The sequence below is a fragment of the Melozone crissalis genome, unplaced genomic scaffold (assembly GCF_028551555.1).
Source record: "Melozone crissalis strain CALT ecotype California unplaced genomic scaffold, PUWL_Pcris_2 ptg000029l_1, whole genome shotgun sequence".
Classification (NCBI taxonomy): Eukaryota; Metazoa; Chordata; class Aves; order Passeriformes; family Passerellidae; genus Melozone; species Melozone crissalis.
In genome coordinates this window covers 15,298,703-15,318,104 of record NW_026535807.1, presented here as the reverse complement: position 1 = coordinate 15,318,104, position 19,402 = coordinate 15,298,703, and the positions used below count along the sequence as shown (strand labels likewise).

Here is a 19,402-nt window from a genome sequence, read left to right as displayed (position 1 = left end):
GATGTAAAAGGGCAAATCAAACTCTTGACGGAGTAATTTTGGTGATCAGCCCCCCACACTCTTTCTTGCTGCAGCAAGTAGTGAATGTCCACTGAAAAACGAGGCGGGGGGGGGGGGGGGGGGGGATATTTTCCTGCTTCTTTTCCTCCTACAATAGTAATTGCATAATTACATTGCCTCTGTTTCTCATAAATGAGGCTACCAAGTCTTGGCTCCTGAATCCACTGCAAGGCTGCCTGACCATTCAGGCTGGATGCAAATACAGCACAAAGGCTGATGCTGGAGGAGTCTCAGATATGCTGAGGGAGGCCTTTTCTGCCTCAGCAAGGGCTCTGCACAATTATCAGCAACTCAAAGCCACCCCAGCATAGTAGAAACAAGCAGGTTCCTGCCTAACATCTGGCATGGCTGTTCTTGCTGCACGAGCATCTTGTGCTGCAGCTGAGAGTGCTGAAAATTGCCTATGACACCTTATGCATGTTTTAGCTATTTAGTTAAATGTTTATTCACTCCAGGTTTTTTTGGTAGCAATTAACAAATGCTTTCCTTGACAGAGACACACAGAGCTTCACTCCTGCAACAGAAACATGGGACACCTGGCTCTGCAGGAAGGGGAATTCAAACCTAGAAGCTCTGGAAAACAGGAGGCCTGTTTCTATTGTGTGATTACCTCCACTGAACACCTCCTATATTTGATTGACAAGGTAAGAAATATTCTGTGTAGTAGGCATGGGAGCCTGTAAGGAAATAGCCCCTGTTTGTCCCTTCTGTATTTCACATTTTGGATCTGTGCTTGCACACTGTATTCAAGCTAAAAAATAGTAATGCATCACCCAGATCTGCAAAGCACACAGTGCCAGTCTTCCCTTAACAGGACACCAGAAATCCAAAGCTGTGCTTCCCAGTGGAGAACATTCAATGGCTTTGATTGTTAAATGGTTTCAGTTCCATCTTTATGAATTTCCAGTTTTCTGTGGCTTCAAGTATGAAATCCATGGCAAAAGCAGGACAAAGCACTGTTCTTCTGAGGGCACAGATCCTCACAGGCATTGCTGCATTCCTTCCTGGCTTAGCTGGAATTCTGAGCCATGTTCCTCATGCCAATCTGGGCTCCAGAAGACCCCCACAGTCCAGGGCAACAAGCACAAGTGCCTGTGTGGGGCACGTGCCATGGTTTTGCCCAGGGTGGGCAGTGCCTCAGCCCTCACCCTTGTCCAGCAGTAAATAGTTCACCCAAAAAGCCACACAGCACCACCTGTGTGCCCTGGAGCTGGGGGTCTCAGGGAACAAGTTCAGCCAGGAGCTCCTGTGCCTGCTGATGTCCACTCCATCCCCAGGGGAAAGTCACTTGGGGAATGCAGCTCTAGGCTAAATTGCCACTTGTTTCTCCTGCATTTCACTTCACTCCAGCAGGCTCAATGCTGCTTCCTTAACAAAGGATTAAATCCTTAAATGGATTTTCTAATCAACTGCTTTTCTTTCCAGACCCGCTCTGCTTCTCCTCACATCTTCTCAGACCTGGGAGGATAACTAAAGGCTCAGAATGCTCATACTCATTTCTATTATAAGAAGAAGAAAATACACTGATTCTAAGAAATTCCACTTTTGGAAATGGCTTTGGTTTTTTTGCTGCGAGAGCCATGGTGTTCTAAATAGACTGCAGCTCTTCACATTCAGTCTCAATAGAAAATAAAATGGAGGAAGTGCAGAAGGCAGCACTGGCATGATTTGCATACAGTCTTTGAAAACAAGCCTCGGATAGAGGCAACTGAAAACCAGCTTTATATCAGGCTCTTGCTGCAACAGTGCTCAAGTCAAAGAAAGAAAAGCTGACCTTGTGGCAAAATAACCCTCACTCTGGTTTATATCTGACACAAACAGAAAAAGATAAGACACTGTTATTTTAAAGAGGACACAGAATTAGAAACTTGAGTGGTGGAAAACACTAAATAAAACCCAGAATCCTTGTTTGAGATCTCCAGTGAGTGGAAGCCAAGGTACCTCGTGCTGCCTGTGCACAGGGCAGTCTGCTGCTGAGCTATATATTCAACCACAGATTGGTTTCCCCAAGCATCAGCCAAGACATTGTTTTTATTGATTTATTTTGCTATCTTCCCACTGCAGTGATAGGATGACAAAAGAACCACCTGTGGGTATCCTAATATATCTAATGCCAGCAGATTTTCAGGTTGAATAAAAACAATAAATCTTTCCAGGCACAAAGGGAAAACTGTGAGGTAAGTTAATTTGGGAAACTAAAGAGCATGATTTAGGAATATTGGGTTTGTTAGAATGGATCAGACCAGTCCTCCTGGTTTACTGTCCCTCAGAGATTGATCCATACAGAAGACACAAAAGAACACAAAATAAGGCCCAAAATAGTCAAATGTTCAATGACACTTCCAGGGACTGGCCTGTTTTCTGACAGTGCAGCAATAATTGTTACACCAGTGAGCAAAGGGTCTGACTCTCACTGTATTAAGCTCCAAAAATTGGCTAGAATTTCCTAAGGAACCCAGGCACAATCAGCTCATGGCTGTGCTGATCACTGCATCTCTTGTGGGACACAGCCTGGATTTTCCCTAGGGCAGTACAGTTAGATTTGTTGTACAACTTCCTCTTAAATTAAAGGAGAAAATGAATAAACATGTAAACCTGTTCAGCCACATAATGTATTCACAAATCAAGGCTAAAACAGTAGTTAGGCAAAGATGGTGTTGAGTCTAGCACACCAGAAAACAAAGTTCTCTTTCTCCTCTGTTCTTCCAGTGGGGTTTCCTGTCTCCTCACTTCCATGAACAGGCTGAACTTGTCTTGTGGGGTGCTCCTAAAAATACATATTAAGCCTTCATGGTAACACAAGGTTTCTTGGATACCATCTATTTCAAAACAGTAATTTTACACTCTCTTGAGCTTTCTGCTAGTTAAAGCTTCCAGAATAACACATCTCTGATTCTGCACCACTCTGCTTTCCCCAAAGCAGGTCCAGCATGGGCAGGAGTGGCTGAAGATCCCCACAAGTGCTGCTTTGCTGATAAATCCTAGCCCTGACCTATTCTTGGCAGTGCATCTGAAAGGTCAGTTTTTGTTTTATTCCTGGCTTCTGCATCATAGTTGTTCAAATTTTGAGTCTGACTTAGGAAATCTAGGCAATTTTATTCATCCTGATCTTGGATTTTTGATAATTATATTACAACATGGTACATATACATGAGCGCTGCTATACATGTAGCTCAAGAATGCAGTTTTGAATAATATGGCAAATCGTGTAATATATTTTCACTTCTTAAGACTATTTAAAGGAGCATAAATAAAGGCAGGGTATCTGCCCCTAAAACCTCAGATATCAGTAGTGGTTGCCTCTGTAAGGTCAAGGCAGTAATGCACACCTGCCAAATTCAGACCTGCACCCTTCTCAGACACAGGGAAAAAAATCAAATTGAAGGTATAAGAGCTCCAGAGATATTTCAAAGCAAGCCAATAAAAGGGAAAAGACTGAAACTGACACCAATAACAGGATTCTAAAAGCCTCAAATTCAATAAACCCACAAACCAAAAGAAATTAAGCAGGCTGTGTCACTTCAGGACATCATGCTATGGGATTTTAACAAGATTCATGGGTATTAAAAAGTAATGGCATAAATTGGGTATTTAAAGTCAGTATTGATTTGTTGCCAGATTCTGCATATCAACAATTGCACTTGAGTGTCCATTTACTTTGCTCAGAAATAAATATTCCTGCCCAGCTGTATGTGCTAGTTGGAAGAGAATCAGTTTTCACCACTGGCAAAGGGACAGGTTGTTATCTCAAGCCACATGGTTCATTGATTTATCTGTGGTGGAATAAATACAAAAATGTATAGGAATGCTGTCAAAATCATTTATTTAAAAGCTTTTTTTGGAAGAAGAATGATAGCACATTCCCAGGTAAGAATGCAAGAGGCTTTCTGAGTATTTGGACTTATTAACTGGTTGAGGTAAATTATCTCCATTTGATGTTTCTGGCTGGCAGAGTTAATTTATTTGTACAAAAGTATTTAATGATGCAGGGAGATTGTTATTGGTGGTTTAATTATTGTTTTGATCAGAGCTTCTGTATGGGTGGTAGTACTCCTAATAAGATAATCATACTTTTTCATCTGTTAATGAGTCTTTGGAGTATTCCCAACACAGTTTTAAGTCTTAGTTGTTTTCCCGCTCTTGGCTTAATTTCTGTGTTTCATTTGGCTTGCATAATGAAACAAGATGGGCTGCTTTACTGCTCTTTATAATAGGTCTTCCTAATATGGCTTTCCTAGCTCAGGCTGATCAGGATTTTCCAAAACGACATAAATGTTTTTAATCTGGGGGGAAAAAAATCACTTTGCCTGTAAATTGAAAGCAGTAAATTGAGTTTTTGTTCTCAGGTAAATGATAATATTGTTCTTGCACAATCTCCTAGTGGTATCTGAATTTTATCACTAAAAAGCATGTTTGTCTGCTTCTCTTTTCCATCTATATCACTTTAAACCCCCCCTAAGAATTCCCTGTATCTCTTCCGGCAAATGCTTACTAAGCACTTGATGAGATCATAGTGAAATACAGTGGAAATATTGACAATTTGGACAGTATTTGAAAATTAACAGTGGGAAGGGCATGGCCTGAATGAAGTCCAGGGTACTTCAGCAGTGGGTGTTGATGTAAACCATCTTTACAGAGGTTAATTTTAATTGTATGAGAAGCTGGGAAGTGGTAGGAATGTAAAGAGGACAGCCATAAAAGAGCACAGTTAATATCATGTCAACAGAGGAGCCTTGTTTTTCTCTAAAGGTGAATATTCTAGTTCTCATCGTATCTTCTTTATGGAGTATTCCTATACTCAGCTTTTCTCAGTTGTGTGACTACAACTTTCCCTCTGTTTCATTTTTATTCTGAATTTCCTGAGCCTGGCTCTCCTTGTTTTGCAGCCCACCTTGGTTCTGTTGCAGTAATGTGCCCACAGGGACAGCCCACACTGCAGAGGTGTAAAACCATGGGCACATGAAAAAGCAAGTGGTGCCTAAATGTTCATGTGTTCTGCCTGCCACAAGCACAAACAATATTTCAGTCCTCTATGACAGTTATGCAGGTGCCTGCTACTAAAATTCTACTAGAAGAAGGGGACAGAAAATTCCTTTTTCTCCTCTGGAACTTTCTCATCCTCTTGATGCCAAGGAAAAAATAAATGTGTTTAAGCAGTAACAGAAGTGCTCCCAGTCCAGCTTTACCTTCAGACCTGGGTAATGGCTTTTTGTAAGGTCATTGTTAGGGTCTCTTTGGGATTGTTTCACTGTTTCTTATAGGCCGGGGTGTTTCTCTTGTGCCATCTCACAGAACTTCCAGAGGCAACAGGAGATGCACAGAGACCTAGGAAAAGGTCTTTTTTACCAAAAAAGAAAAAGAAGAATGGAAGGAACTAGATTAGGGAGGAATAGAGCTTCTTGTATTTTTATCAGGCATCACAGATCTTCAGAGTTAGCAGTAATTTCCTATTTGGTATTCACTGAGCTGGGGAAAGGGCATCGAGCACGCCTGCCTATAATTTAGGAAAAGTGCAAGATTACTCATAGTTTCTCCCGTCATCTCTCCCAGGCTTTAGCCTGAGAAATTTATCCCTCTCTGTTGTGACCTGTGTGATGTGCCTTACACATGCAAAATCTTCAGCTGTGTTAAAAATTTTAAAATTATGAGGATTTTCATAGTATGGAAGCTATCCTAATATCTTAATTACTGACACGAACCTGGGGAACAGAGCTAATGCTGGACCTCATATACAGGGAGCTGTTGCACAAGTAGAAATTAAAACTCTCTGAAAAGCTAAGTCTGAATAGACTAAACAAAGGGCAGGGGAAAATTACATATGTAAAATGAACAGCACCATGGCTGCTAAAGATCAGTTTTCTTCCATGAATTTATTCTTCTTACAATTTTGAGAATTAATGTGAAGAGTAAAATGAACCAAACAACCCAAGTGAGGTGCAATAGATGCTAATAGGAAATAATAAAATAGGATGTACAGCAGTCAGGAGAAATGAGAAAGAAGCAAAAATGCAGGTGGAAAAAGCATTCAAACATAAAAGATGCTCAGAAGATGAACAGAGAGAAGGTGGAAGATGGGTGTCCTGTGCTGCAGAGACCAGGCTACAAAACCTTTGCTGCTGCTGCCAGCTGAATGTCTAACTAAAGGCCCAGTAGCCTCTTTTTTTGTCACCTACCTAAAATCACTAAAATGGTATGCACTGAAGCCTTCTTGAGCCAAGTCTAAAGTTTGTAAACCACAAAGCAGGCAGCTGGGGAAGGGAAGGTATGGAGCACATCACTTGGATCTGTTTCTTCCCCTCATCCTGAACCTGCTCAAGCATATCTGTATGCCAACAAAATGCCTTTGAAAGAGAACTGTCTCTAATATTTGAAAGAAGGTGTTGCCTCAGAACTATTAACATCCCCAGTGTCCACACCTGCCCTGCTGGCACACCTGGCACCTGCTGCTAATGGCAGGGGCATCTTTAACCAGGCCTCTGAAGGGGCTGGATGGTCTGATCTGCACCACCTCATGTGCCCCAGCAACAGCAAAGGCAAGAGTCCAAGTGGCTCTTCCTTTGTGCCTGCATTAGGGTTCCTTTGAGGATGAACTGGTTGTCCTTCACAGGGCTGGCAGCTGAGCCTTTCACCAGCACTAAAACTGCCACAATTTTCAGGCCAACCAAAGTCTGAAAACAGGAAGAGCAAAGGAGAAGTCCAGGGATGTCACTCAGTAACCCACAGGTTATCCTTTGGGTTAACCTTAGTCTGATCCACTGGCCACAGAAATGGCCACTGCACATCTCTGGTTATTATCCCAGAAGTACAAACTGTGGAGAGCACTGAAGGTTAAAGAGCCCTTGGCAAATGTTCTTTAACACTGCAGTAGAATAATATACATTTTGGAAGACATGGAGTTCTAAGCTAACAGCTAAAGATAACAGCATTTGCTGAGGAGGCCCCTGTAGTTATGGAAAACTTCATGAGCTCAAGCCACTGTCCAGCTCTCTGTGGAGAGTCAGAGTGACTGGGCTTGGTCTCAGCTCAGCCTTGGGCATCCTGGGCAATGCTGCTTTGCCCTGCAGCTCTTGTAAGGGCCCTGTTTCCCCCACAAACACCAACTTCTGCCCCCTTAATGGGCTGGGCTGCAGATGAAGGTCACAAGGCATCCAAGGAGTTCAGAAGCACTCTTGGATTCCCTATGTAAGACACAAATAGTAATTCCAGTAAGACAAATAAATGTTCTTCATATGCCTCACAACCTTTACTCAACCAAATCTACCCTACATGTAAGGGCAAAAGCTTTTAACCAACCTGTAACTAATTTGAATGACTATATCTGTAACTCAAACCAGACAGTGCTCCTGTAAATTAATTATTCCCATTTCACTGAAGGGGAATTCTCTGTTCCATGAGTTTCATTTGAGTACAAGCACAGAGCTGCAAACCCACACCAGTCCCGTGCTCAGTGCAGGGATGTACAGCTTGAGCCTGCTGTCTGTGCACAAAAACATTCAGAGGCACTTCTTGGCACTTGCAGCCTATAGGAGTGTGGTGCTAATTAATGTAGCAAAACAAAGGCAAACTGAGTGTTTTAGTGAAAGGAGCAGAGAGCCCTGCTCAGGGAAACTGGCTGCACTTGAACCTGGGCACTGATTTCTAATGCTGTTCACACAGCTTGAACACTTCAGCTTCAAAACAGGTCTTCCCTAGTGTGAGAGAACAACTGAAGGAAAAGGTGGTGTGATGCTAACAATATATGTGACTTTGTGGATCAATTCAGGGAAAATTTGGAATTCATCCTTAATCACTTAATGTAAACAAGGAGAATTGGTTTTTCATGATCAGGAGGTTCCTAAAGACACATGGCTTATTTTGCATTAAGCATTCCAGTTTAATTTTGTAGAAGAAATGGCCTACCACAGTCTGCACCAAAACAGAAACAAGTGCCAAAACAGTGAGAGGTTGTAGAGAAACAGGTGAACCATTGTGGTTCTTGGACATTCATGTGTTACCAGGGACAGCTTTGGTTGAAGAAATGGGACATACTGAGGAATTTCTAGGCATTTCACAGAAGCCCAGGAGCAGGCTGCTTTACAGGGACAACATTTGCCACCTTCCTATGTGGCCAAAAGTGTGGACAGGTTGCAAAGTGAGCTGCTGGAAAAGGTGAAACCTCTGAGCAGGCTGAATGGTAAATAATCTTAAAAAACAGGACAAGATGCAAATTTTTAAGACATAGAATCTTAAACTGCTCCAGCACAATTGATCTATTGCCCAGAGTACCAGAAATGGGTTGGAATGTAATAGCAAGAAGTCATGCACTTGAAGATTAATTAGAGTAACTGCAAGTGAGCTCAGAGGTTCATCAAATGTGAGATTACAAGAGGAGGAATCCAGGTATGTTATTGGTTGTAGGATAACTATGATGCCACTGTAATGTGGTCTTAAAAATGCTAATGTATTCTGGGATGCACTGAGTGAGGTATTTTCAGGAGACGGTGAGATATTAATATCGTGGTACAAGGCAGTTGTTAAGACCTTGTTTAGAACACTGCGCACAGGGTAGAAGGTATAAAAGGACACAGGAGGAGTGGAAAACCTATTTGGAGAGAAGATTAAAAGCAAAGCAGAAAGACTGAGAATGAATGATCTAATTGCTATTTATAGGGACATTTTAGGTAAGTATCAGAGAAGCAAAGTTATTTAATTCAAAGGGCAAAATGGTAAAGACCTAATGGATATAAATTGGTAGTGAATACATTTACACTGGAAATTAGAAAGTTTCTAGTTTCAGAAGAGTGGATGCTAGAAAAGCCTTGAAGATAAAAGTAAGGCACCTTGGCTGTCTGATGGCAGCTTAGTTACCCAGTTCATCCTCCAAACTGGATAATAAAATGGTATTGGGTTTCTCACAAATTGCCATTCCTGCAAAGAGGATATAAGGAGATTTAATCCCCGTGTGATGAAATGTGTATTTGCAGTGTGTTAGCCCCATGTTCCAGGAGTTTGCTAATGTGCCAGCAAGATTCCACTTCCTTTCCGTGCCTTTTTAACCTCCAAATCACCAGAGATGACACAAAGTTAACGTGTCACAGAGCTGGCCAGGCGAAGGTTCTGTAAACAGCTGTCCTTCTGTGAGTGACGATTCATAGGACATAGAAGATCGTTTAGATGTTTCACGGATCAGACTGGTGGGTCACGTTTCTTTCTCTACGCAGTTGTGTGTAGCAAGGACTCATTTCCAGGATCGCAGAGCAGTCTGAAAGGGCGTGCTTCTTGCTCTTGCCAGCCTGGGAAGTTTGTGATACTTGACTTTTGAGGTTTTCTTCCTGTTGCGCACCAGTTTGGGGCTTTTGCAGAACAAGTCCTCAGTTTCTTAGCGGCTGTGCTTAGGGGAGGGGGTGGCTGCCGTGCCTGGGGTGGCCGCGGAGATGTTCCGGGGAACTCACGGAGCCCGGCCGGGCTGGCCCGGGGCTGCCTGGAGCGGCGCTCGGTTATGCAGGCGGTGTCTGCCGGGACTCAATTAGGCGGTGCGGCAGCGCTTTCGTTTGAATAGTGAATAGCGCGGTGCCGGGCCGGGAGCGCTCGGCGGGGCCCTGCGGATCGGCATGGCGAGACCCCCCTCTAGCGGAGGGCCCGGGCCTCGCCCGCCCCTCGGCGGGAACGGCAGCGGGAGCGGGCGGGCCGGCGCTCCGGGAAACGGAACCGCGGGCAAGAAGCGCTCCAGCCCCGCGGGGCCCGGCCTTGGGCAGCGCCGCGGCCGCTGCGAGCCCCGGGGCGGCTCCGCCGGGCGCGGGCCCCGCTGTCCCGGGCGGCGGGCGCGCTGTGCTCCCTCCCGAGCGCCACGGCAAACGTCGTCGCTTTTTTACTTCAAGCTAGTGGGAAACGGAGCTTTCTTATCCTCGTGGAGAGCAGCATCTCTCCTGCGAGAGGAGCTGCGTGGCCGGCTCCGTCCTGCCTGGCATCGTAGCGCATCGCTCAGCAGCAATGGGAGCCCGGCGCGTCTCGGCGGTGCCGCGGCGCGCAGAGCGGTGTAAGCGATCTGCCCGCTGGATGCGTAATGAGCAACTTCATGGTTCCATTCGTTCTTCCTGCCCGCTGTTCCGGCACTGCCGCTCTGGTTATTTGTTGGCACTTCTTTGCTCCAGAGACAAACCATACAGCTCACTCCATCCGCCCGCTCTTCGCCTCGAACACTCATTTCGGGTCGGTAGCAACTGGTGTCCGGCACACCGCGAGGGCACGTACGCACGGATAAGCCCCGGTGCCCGCGGGCTGGGCGAGCCGGCCGAGAGCCCGCGGCCCGGGAGCGCGTCCCTCCCGGCGGCGAGCGGACCGGAGCGCGGCCGCAGCGCTCCCGCCGCCGTCTCCGGCCGCCGCCGCCGGCGGGCGGATGCGCTCCCGGGGAGCGCAAAGGCTTTTCGCGCTCTGCTCCCGCTGTCCCCCGCCGACCGGCGGGCTCGTTGTCGGCCACAGCCTCGGTGCGGGCCGGCTGCGCGGATCGGGGCGGGGGGCTCTCCCTTTCCGCCCCTCCGTCCCCGCCACACGGGCAGGAGCGCGGTGTTGCACAACCCGCTTCCTTTTTCTTTCGCTTCGCTGCGCCGCGGGCAGCGGCGGCGAGTGCGCGGGGCGCCGGTCTCCGCCCTGGGTGGGGGGAACGACACGGCCGGTGCCGCCCGCCCGCTCCCCGCCAACTGCGGCGCTGGCGCGGCCCCGCCGGCTGCGCGGCCCCGCGGGGGCTGGGGAGGGGGGGCACCGCCGGTCCCCGCGCCCCGACCGAGGGGGCCGGTTCTCTCCGGGGGGAAGGGGACTAAATCCTCGCCGGGGCTGGGGGGATGGAGTCGGGACCGCGCATCCCGCGGCAAGCACCGACCGCCCGCTCGCCCGCCGGGCCGTGTCCCTTCACGCGGCGCCCGGGCAGGGCGTGGGCGCCCGCCCCGCCCCGCCCCGACAGAGTCGCGGCGGCGGCGCGTCCCGTTACCGGCGGCCGAGCCCGCGCTGCCCCCGGCGCGGCGGGAGCAGGTGTCCGGGGGCAGCAGCCCGGGGCAGTGCAGCGGGGGCGGGGTCGGGGCCGGGCCCCGCGGGGCCGGGCGGGCGGCGGCGGCGGCGGGCTCGGCGCGCCCGCGGCAGAAGGGAGCCGGAGCGCCCGAAAAGCCGTGAGGGGAGGGGAGGGCGGAGGGGCGGGAGGGGGGAGGCAGGCGGGCGGGCGGGCGGCGGGCGCATGCGCTCTGGCGGGCCGTGCCATATTGGAATGAGGCAGTGAGCGGAGCGCCGGGGAGCCCGAGCCCCGGCAGCGGCGCAGGGCTGGAAAAACTCCCCGCAGGTGAGGCGGGCGGCGGCGGTGCCCGCGCACGGGCGGAGCGGCCCCGGGCGCAGCTGTTGGGGGCGTTTTGCCGGCGAGGCGCGGGGCCTGGAGGGTTTTTCCGGGCTCACGAAGTTTGGATGCGGGAAAAAGGCGGCGAGGCAGGAGGAGGAGGAGGAGGAGGGAAGAGGCAGGCGGAGCGCGGCGGGGAGGCGGCAGCGGCAGCGCGGGGGAGACGCGCCTTCGGCCGCGCCGAGGAGCGATGCGCGGGGCTGGCCGGGCGCCGCCGCGCAACTGCCCGCGCGCAACTCTGCGCGCTCCCGCCAGGGGCCCGCGGCGTCCCGCGGCGCGCTCGGCCGAAGTTGCCCTCCCGGCCGGCCCCGCGCCCGCCCGAGGACGCGCCCGGCCCCCGCGGGAACTTTGTGAGCGCCGCGCCGCCGCCCCGGCGGGGCCGGTCCCTGCCCGCGCCCGCGGGGGGCCGAGCCCACCGAGCGCCTCTCGCTCGCCCCCCTCCCCCTCAAAATGGCGGTGGAAGGGGACCTTTAAACCCCGCGCCGCTCCGCTCCGCACCCCCGCCGGGCGCGGCCGCGCTCCGCTCGGCGCGGCGCGCGTCCCGCCCGGGGCAGCGACTGGCGTCGGTCCCCGTCAAGTGGCCCGTCAGCGAGCGGCTCTCGCCTCACGGTCGGGCTGGCTGGGTGGGTGTGGGGGGAGAGGGGCGGGCGCCGCCTCCGCGGCCGCGCCGCCGGCTCTCCCGCAGCGCCGCCGCCCGCGCTGCGGGGCCTGCGCTGCCGCGGGGCCGGGCATTGTGTGCGCGCCGCGCCCGCCGCCGCCGCTCCGCTCCTCCGGCGGCTCCGCGCCCGGCGGCGCTCCGGCGAGCGACACACAGCCTTTGTCTCTCGGGGAGTCGGTCTGCGCTGCCCGCCGCTCCTGCACCTGAAGTCGTAAATCGGGCGCCGGTGACACTGCCCGGGCGGCCGCCGGGGATGCCCCGGGACGCCAACTTCGGGCGGGAGGGAGCGGCGCCGGGGCAGCGGCTGCGGGAGGGCTCCCGCCCGGGCAGCGCCCGCTGTTAGCGGCGGCGCGGAATGCCCGCATCGGAAGGACTGAGCAAGTTTTCCGTCTGTGGCTTTTGCAAACTTGCTACCAGCCCCCCCACCCCCCCACCCCCTACACAGTGGAAATAATGAAAGGAGACGAAAAATACCGCGGGCAGTTAATTGTGAATTTGTAACTACGCTCGCTGCTGCAGTTCTGCAAGGCCCTTATTTATTGAGAAAGAGGCCAGTGATGTCTGTTTCACAGTCACTTGCGTGCTTTAGCGAAACAATTATATCTACTTTGGAGAAACTTGTTGCCATTATGAAAAGGTTGTACATGGTAACCCTCGTGTCTGTCAGTTTCACCCACTCTGACAGCAGAATTCTGGTGGAAGATGTTTTGCAGCAGATGAAAAGGCCTAACTTGCTGCTTCTTTGCTGTACCTTCCTTCCTTCATGGGAGCTGGCTGCTGTCAGTAGCCCAGGAGGTTACCATAGCAAACAGTTCTGTGAGGCAGAATATAAGGTGCACCACCAAAACTCACGCTGGGAAAAAATGACAGTCCACCTTGTAACTTCAGAAATACCATTGTTGCCACCCACATAAGGTTTGTGGTGTGTGTGAACTGGTCAGAAAGGTCTGATTTGTAAGACGACAAGTTGTTAGTGGCAAGAAGTCTTGCTCCTTCAGGAGTGGGGCTGTAACTTGTAGCATCTACAGCATCCACCAGGATGGATTCCTGGTCTGCCTGCGGTCTGTGATGACTGTTTCAAAATAGCCAACTGTTAGGACTAAGTAAATCAATGTGAAGATAAAAATAGATCAATTAACTGAAAGCCTAGGTTTCTTGTGTAGTAGGTGGTACTGACATGGATTTTACAATTAAAAAAAACTTTAAAACTATTTGTCTATCTAAAAGATCATCTCTAGGGAGAGCACTTAGTGGCCTTCCTGCCTTCCATTCAGCCACTTCCTCTTTTGCATTTGGTTTGTTAATTGTTGCTGTGATTGAGGGATGAGAATGAAATCTGGTTCTTCCCAGAACCTGTGTTGGGAAGATGCTTATAGACAAGATGGACAACCAAATAAAGCTGCTCTCACTGCCTTTTTCAATGAGTTAGAGTTAGGAGATGGCACGGGAGTGCTGGGAGAATGGCTTTGCTGTTGTTTGGTGTGTCTGTGGTGGGCACTGACCCTGGGACACCTCAGGATCCTGTTTTGTTACAACTGACACACTCCTCCTCATGGGACGCAACAGGGGAACAGTGGCACATCTCTAGTTATTGATCTTTATGGGTTTTCCTTTGCTGGTTTTTCCCCCTATACTATTAATTTGCCAGTATTGAGTTATCTTATCTGATTCTTAAACCTGGCAAATCTCCTGAGCGATTGCTGCTGTGTAGAAAAGGTGGATTAAGTGTAAGCTGACATGTTAATGACTGATAGAGTTTGCATGGTGTGATCTTTATGTTCTGAGAGCCCTTTCACTGCCTCATGGGGAAGATGTTAATGAGCACTGCAAAAACAACATGTGCCATGGTATGTTTTGGTAACGCTGTCCAGGGGAGTTTTTGTCATTTCATGGCAGACCAGTGACAACTGTAGACCACAACCTTTCTGTGGCTGCCTTTTGAATCCACCGTATTTGGAATTCACCTTAACGTCATTGCTGTGCTTCCAGTGGTGAAGTTTGGCCGTGGCATGATCATCATGCAGTGATGCAGACATCAATACACTCATTTGGTGCTGGCTTGGCTTAAGTAATTGTCCCACAAGTGATGCACTGAGGCACGTGGCAACTTAATTACACAAAGACACTGACAGTGAAATGATTCATGTTAAATCCACTGCAGTGTCCTTTAAGGGCACGAGAAAATTAAACCTGGGGGTGCTTAGCAAGGGGCATTTTGGGGAGAGAGCTTCCAGTGTCTAAAACCACAGGGCTTGCATTACACCCATTGTTCCTATAATGACATGGCAGCCTTAATGCTACAGAATTGTCTTGGGATTTGGTTTCTTGACGTTTTTAAGTGTGCAATTCTGTGTTTTATAGATTGGTCATTGACTTGAAACAGTGTAGCCTGTGCAAGTTACAAATGTTTTCTGGACCTATAACAGCTTTCTTTTGTGTTGTTCATCTGACTAATCTTGCTCGATGATTAGCAGATTTCATGTGTCATCTTTGTTTTGGTTTCTTGGAGCATCACTGTGGCTGCTGGTAGTGGACTGGACTTGGTGCTCCTTTCCTTCTGCTTTTGGGAAGTGGCTGTCAAGTTTTAGGTGTTTAAACTTGAAGTGGATGTTATTTAAAGATTTTAAGGTCATGGGGGTTCTCCTTCTCAAGATTACTTTCTTACTTGAAAAGTCCAGGGATACAATAAAGGGGAAGGAGTTGATTTTTTTTTTTTTTGTTTGTTTGTTTTGATTCAAATGCTTGTTGAAATGGTGTGGAAGGCAAACACACTGTCAGTGTGTGAGATCCTGGAAATGTCCTGAATGTGATGTTTAGCAGTTTGCATTATTGAAGTTCAGAAAAAGTAAAAAATGAGAGTAAATTTTTATCCTAAATTTATATTAGCATCTTATGAGTTTGAAAGCCATGTCATCAGTGCAATGATACTTTATTGTAATTATGTATTTTTCTGACTTTAATCCATAATTCTTTCCACTTTCTTTATATTGATAAAACCTATGAAAGAAGCATTGAGATGCTAATTAATGCACTTTTGATTTTAAAATAGTTTTGGTTCCCAGGCTACAGAATATAAATACATTTTTTTTAAGTTGGATTTTGTACATATGAGACACACGTTTTCTGTGTTGATTTTTCCTCCTTTTTCCCAGACTTTGCTGACAATCTTTGTGGATTGGTGGTGTTCATAAGATAATAAAAGCAATAGTAATAATAGTAATAATCATCATCATAGTAACAATTATCATCATTGTTTTGCCCCTATTTATGGGTGAGATTGTGGTTTTTTAAGTGTTCCTGGTAAAGGCTGGTCTGTAGAATTAAAGCATTACAACATGAATTTTTCTCTGCATCCTTAATAGGACATCTCTTAGGGGAATTACATGTTTGAATAGTTTAAATGTTCCCCTGTGAGAAAGGAGGGTGTGAACTTAGGCTGGAACAAGATATTGTGCTTATCAGTTGGGACTCTCCAGGTGACTCTCCACATCTCTGGGAAATCAGTGAATTTTAACTAATGCAGAGCTGCATGGTGGCTCCTGAGTGGTGGGGGAATGCTTTAATAACCTTTGAAGGTGGAAAGCCATAAGTCTTTGGGGTGCTTTTCTGCTTTGTTTGCCTTGGGAGTGTTGGATTGTCACCCACAGACACCACTGAGGAGTGTTCACCTGGGAGCTGTGCAAATGAAGAAGGCCTGTGCCCCACACAGCTGAGGAATCCCAGGTCCCAAGGTCTCTCTCTTCACCTGTCTGTCCCTCCTCTTGTTCCCTTTCTTCATGTCTTGTGGATTGTCTGGGATGTCTTCGTTCATCTTTCCATGGAGACAGTGATGTTCAGGTTTATTTTCCCTGTGAAAATAATCATCCTAGTACAACACCTGTTGGATCTTGGTGTCACAGAAACCCCAGACCCTCAGTCTTGTTTTGTTGACTTGGTTTGGGGAAAGGTCCTGAGAGGAGAGGCAAAAAACTGCACACATGCAGGAATTCCATGTTGATCTAATGAGTCTGTTTGCTGGGACAACCAGGTAAGCAATAATGTTAAAACCTGAAGCAGGAGGGGCTTCAGTGAGGTTTGCAGTAGCACAACCATCTCTTCTGCAGTGCCTCGCTCTGGCGCTGGGATTTCTGCCCTTTCAAGTGTGGTTTTTTATGAGACAGAGCAGCCTTAAGTGACACAAGCTTTTTGCTGCATGGATTACTTGTGGTAAATAATGCACAACTAAGAGATTTCCCTTCACTTAAAGTTGGTGGGAGCCATATATTTTGGTTTGGGTTTTTCCACCCACTGGGATGTGGCACATGGACAGGGTGCAAATCCTTTTACCTACAGTGCAGGTGAGTTGTAACTACAAAGGTAATCTCAGCAATTTGTTCAGATTATGTGGACATTTAAAATGTGATTATTGTCCCTAGAGTCATCCTGAGCAGCAGTTTGCTGGTGTTCAAGGTCATTGTTTATATTGCTGTGGTACTTAATTTACACTGGTTTATTTGCTGTTACACTTGAGGACACTTCTGTTCACTACAGAAATGCTCTCTTTCTTCAAACAGATGAGTTGGGAAGGAGATTAGTGGAATGTGATGTTATCTAAAAACGATGCAGCTATTAAACCAGCTTTGAGATTCTGTGAGAGTACTGATCAGTGAGAGAAGAGATGCATCTTGGATTATTTTTTCTCTGAGAGTAAATGATGCAGGGCTGAGTGACCTCCTCTTCCATTTTGGCTGATTGGAGTTGAGGGCTCTCAGCATATCTCAAGAGGTGCTCTGTCTTGCAGAATTGGGTCATTGGTTGAAAATAATGGTGGTGGTGGGGAACCCTGCAAGGTTTTGCTGTTTGTCACTTAATCCTTTTCAAGGATGCGAGGGACTGCAGCGGTGATCCTGAGGTAGATATCAAGCGGATGGGAGAAGATGAACTCTGTCTTGATGTATTGAGAGGCTGAAGTCACTATTTCTTCTGGCAATGGGTGACAGAAAGCCATAAATAGCACCTTCAGATTTGTCATTGTTTCCAGAAGAAACCAATCAAGTCAGGAAGTGAAGGCACTTCCCCTCTGATGCTGGGTGCACATTTATTACAAATGGCTCTGTGGGTGTCTCACACCTCTGTGCTGGAGCAGGTGATGCTCTGGCATTTCTTGTCTTTTATCTTGACCTGGGAAAATACATACAATTGTACAATTTGTTTTTTTATTATATGGTGTGTTTTTTCTTTTTGTTGCCTGACTGAATGAAATCCCTTTAGGATTCCCCACCTCCTTGGGAGCTGTAGTAATGTGCACGTTTGCAGCTCAAGCATGCACTTTGCTCTCTGCACAGGGAGCCGTGGCCTCTGGTTTAAAAAAAGAAACTTATTTGTCTTCAAATCATAAAAAAAAAAAATTAAAAATTTTAAATCTAAGGACTGTGAAACTCCATTATACTGTAAAGCTTTGTCTGAAACCACTGTGGGTTTTTGAGAGTATCTTTGGTGTCAAAGCAACTTTTGAAAGGAGGCCAATGCTGGCTTTAGTGCCCAACAACTTTGAATGAGGACCTGGTGCTGAAAAAGCTGTGGTGTTTCACAGCAGTATGGAAAAATGCTAGTGAAGCCTGACAGGGGTGTGTGCTATAGGCTTTCCCTCTCAAATATATAAATATTAGTGTTTATTTTTTCCTAATGTCACGTTCCAAACATGCCCCCATTAATGTGTTAAGCACTGAATTGTTGAAATTGTGTTTTTAAGTAAATCACAGGGCCTGTCATTAGGTTCCTAAAGTCCACGTAGGGAATGCCAAGCAGGCAGTCAGGGGGAGAACGTGGAGATGCTTCCTTGCAGTTGGGGCAGCAAAACTCACAGGATGCACAGCCTAAAAAAGAAATTATTGAAGGAGGCAGTGATTCCTTCCAGGATTAACTCTGCTCATTGCTCTTTAAAGTGTTGCCACGAGGGTTAAACTAATGGCCCTAAGAAATAATGCAAGCCCAGGATCAGTCACAAGCGTTACAGATATAGCACTAATTGGCCAATTGAACCGAGCTAATCAACTCCTTTTAAATGGATGTGACCATGGGCACGAGCATGGGGAAATCTTCCCTTCTTCCAGGGAGGTTTTTCCTCCTCTTTTTGCATAACAAAATCCGATCAATTTAGCTGTGAGGCTTCTTAGTCCAGTGGCCATGAGCAAAAGTCTGCTTTTTCATGTGAGTATTTTATATCATATGGTATTTGTTAAACTTTTTAAATAGATTTTGGGGGGGGGGTGGGAACGGAGCTTAATTTTGAATTCTCCTTTTTCTTGTGGGCAAATCTTACATTTTGAACTAACTCCTTAGCAAATCTAAACATGTATTTTGTCACTCCCCTTAATGAAAACCAGTGTATTTAGGGAAGTGGTTTGGTTGAAGCACATGAGTCCAGTTTGTTTTGATAATAAGCCAGTTCTAGATAATTCTAGCCTCACTGCAAGTGTAGAGGGAGTGTGTCCAACAGCTGCTTTGTCTGGTTTTGATTTTTTTACTGGCTCATCTTATGTAAGAAAGAGATAATGACTGGAAACTGAAGAATCAGGGATGGTTGTTTCTTCTTCTGGTCTTCATACAAAAAAAATTAAAAAGCAGAGTAACAGCTAGAAGGGCAAGGTGAAAATAAAAGCCACAAATTTTTAAACTGATGCTAATGTTCCTTGGTTTAAATCTTATGTTCTTATAATACCAGAATTTTGTTTGTTTTTTTTTTTTGTTTCTGCCTTCTCTGTATGCTTTTAAGGTAAGAATACTCATTATCCAAATAAAGTGTAGTTTTATTTCTAATTGAAGTTCAATTTCCATCTAAAAGGAACTTGACAAAAATTATGATTCTTATGATTATCCAATAAGAAGTGCTGAAATTATCTTTTCATAGTAAATCTAAGTTTCTATTTCTAAAGTCAGATTTAATCTTTTGCATTTCTATTTTGTTTTAAAACAGTGGTTGCATCTTACTGGGAACTATTTTTAGGTTATTGAGAAATAGCAGTATTGCATAGTTTAGTATGCTTTTCTTTAAGGCAATTTATATAAATGCTTTCCTTTTGTGCTGTGATGTAGGTAATGACATCAAAATACACTTTGTTGGTCTTGATCATTCTTACATAAAAATGTGAATGTAGATAATATTGCAGAAAAAAAATAACTTTCTATCAATTACTGAAGACATCATTATAGAAAAATAGCAGCATTGTTGCTTCTGGAGAGGTACAGGTTTAGAAAGCTAAACAGTGGTTACAGTGTGCAGGCTGGACGAGTCTCTGAATGAAGCAGGTTTTTTTGGGTTTCAAAGACCAATAGTGTATGATTTCTTC

General features: G+C 46.9%; 1 protein-coding gene across 2 annotated transcripts in view; it reads left to right on the top strand.

Moving 5' to 3' along the window:
* The first annotated feature begins 616 nt into the window (after positions 1-616).
* The window catches only part of SFMBT1 (Scm like with four mbt domains 1), a 79,991-nt gene continuing 61,205 nt past the window's right edge, over positions 617-19,402 (top strand). Inside the window, exons 1-2 of one of the 2 annotated variants that reach the window (XM_054280946.1) lie at positions 617-704; positions 2,981-3,077. The gene's annotated coding sequence lies outside the window, so the exon portion shown is untranslated. Of the gene's footprint in view, positions 705-2,980; positions 3,078-11,280; positions 11,366-19,402 lie in introns of those variants that run through there. The other variant, XM_054280945.1, reaches the window with a different exon arrangement.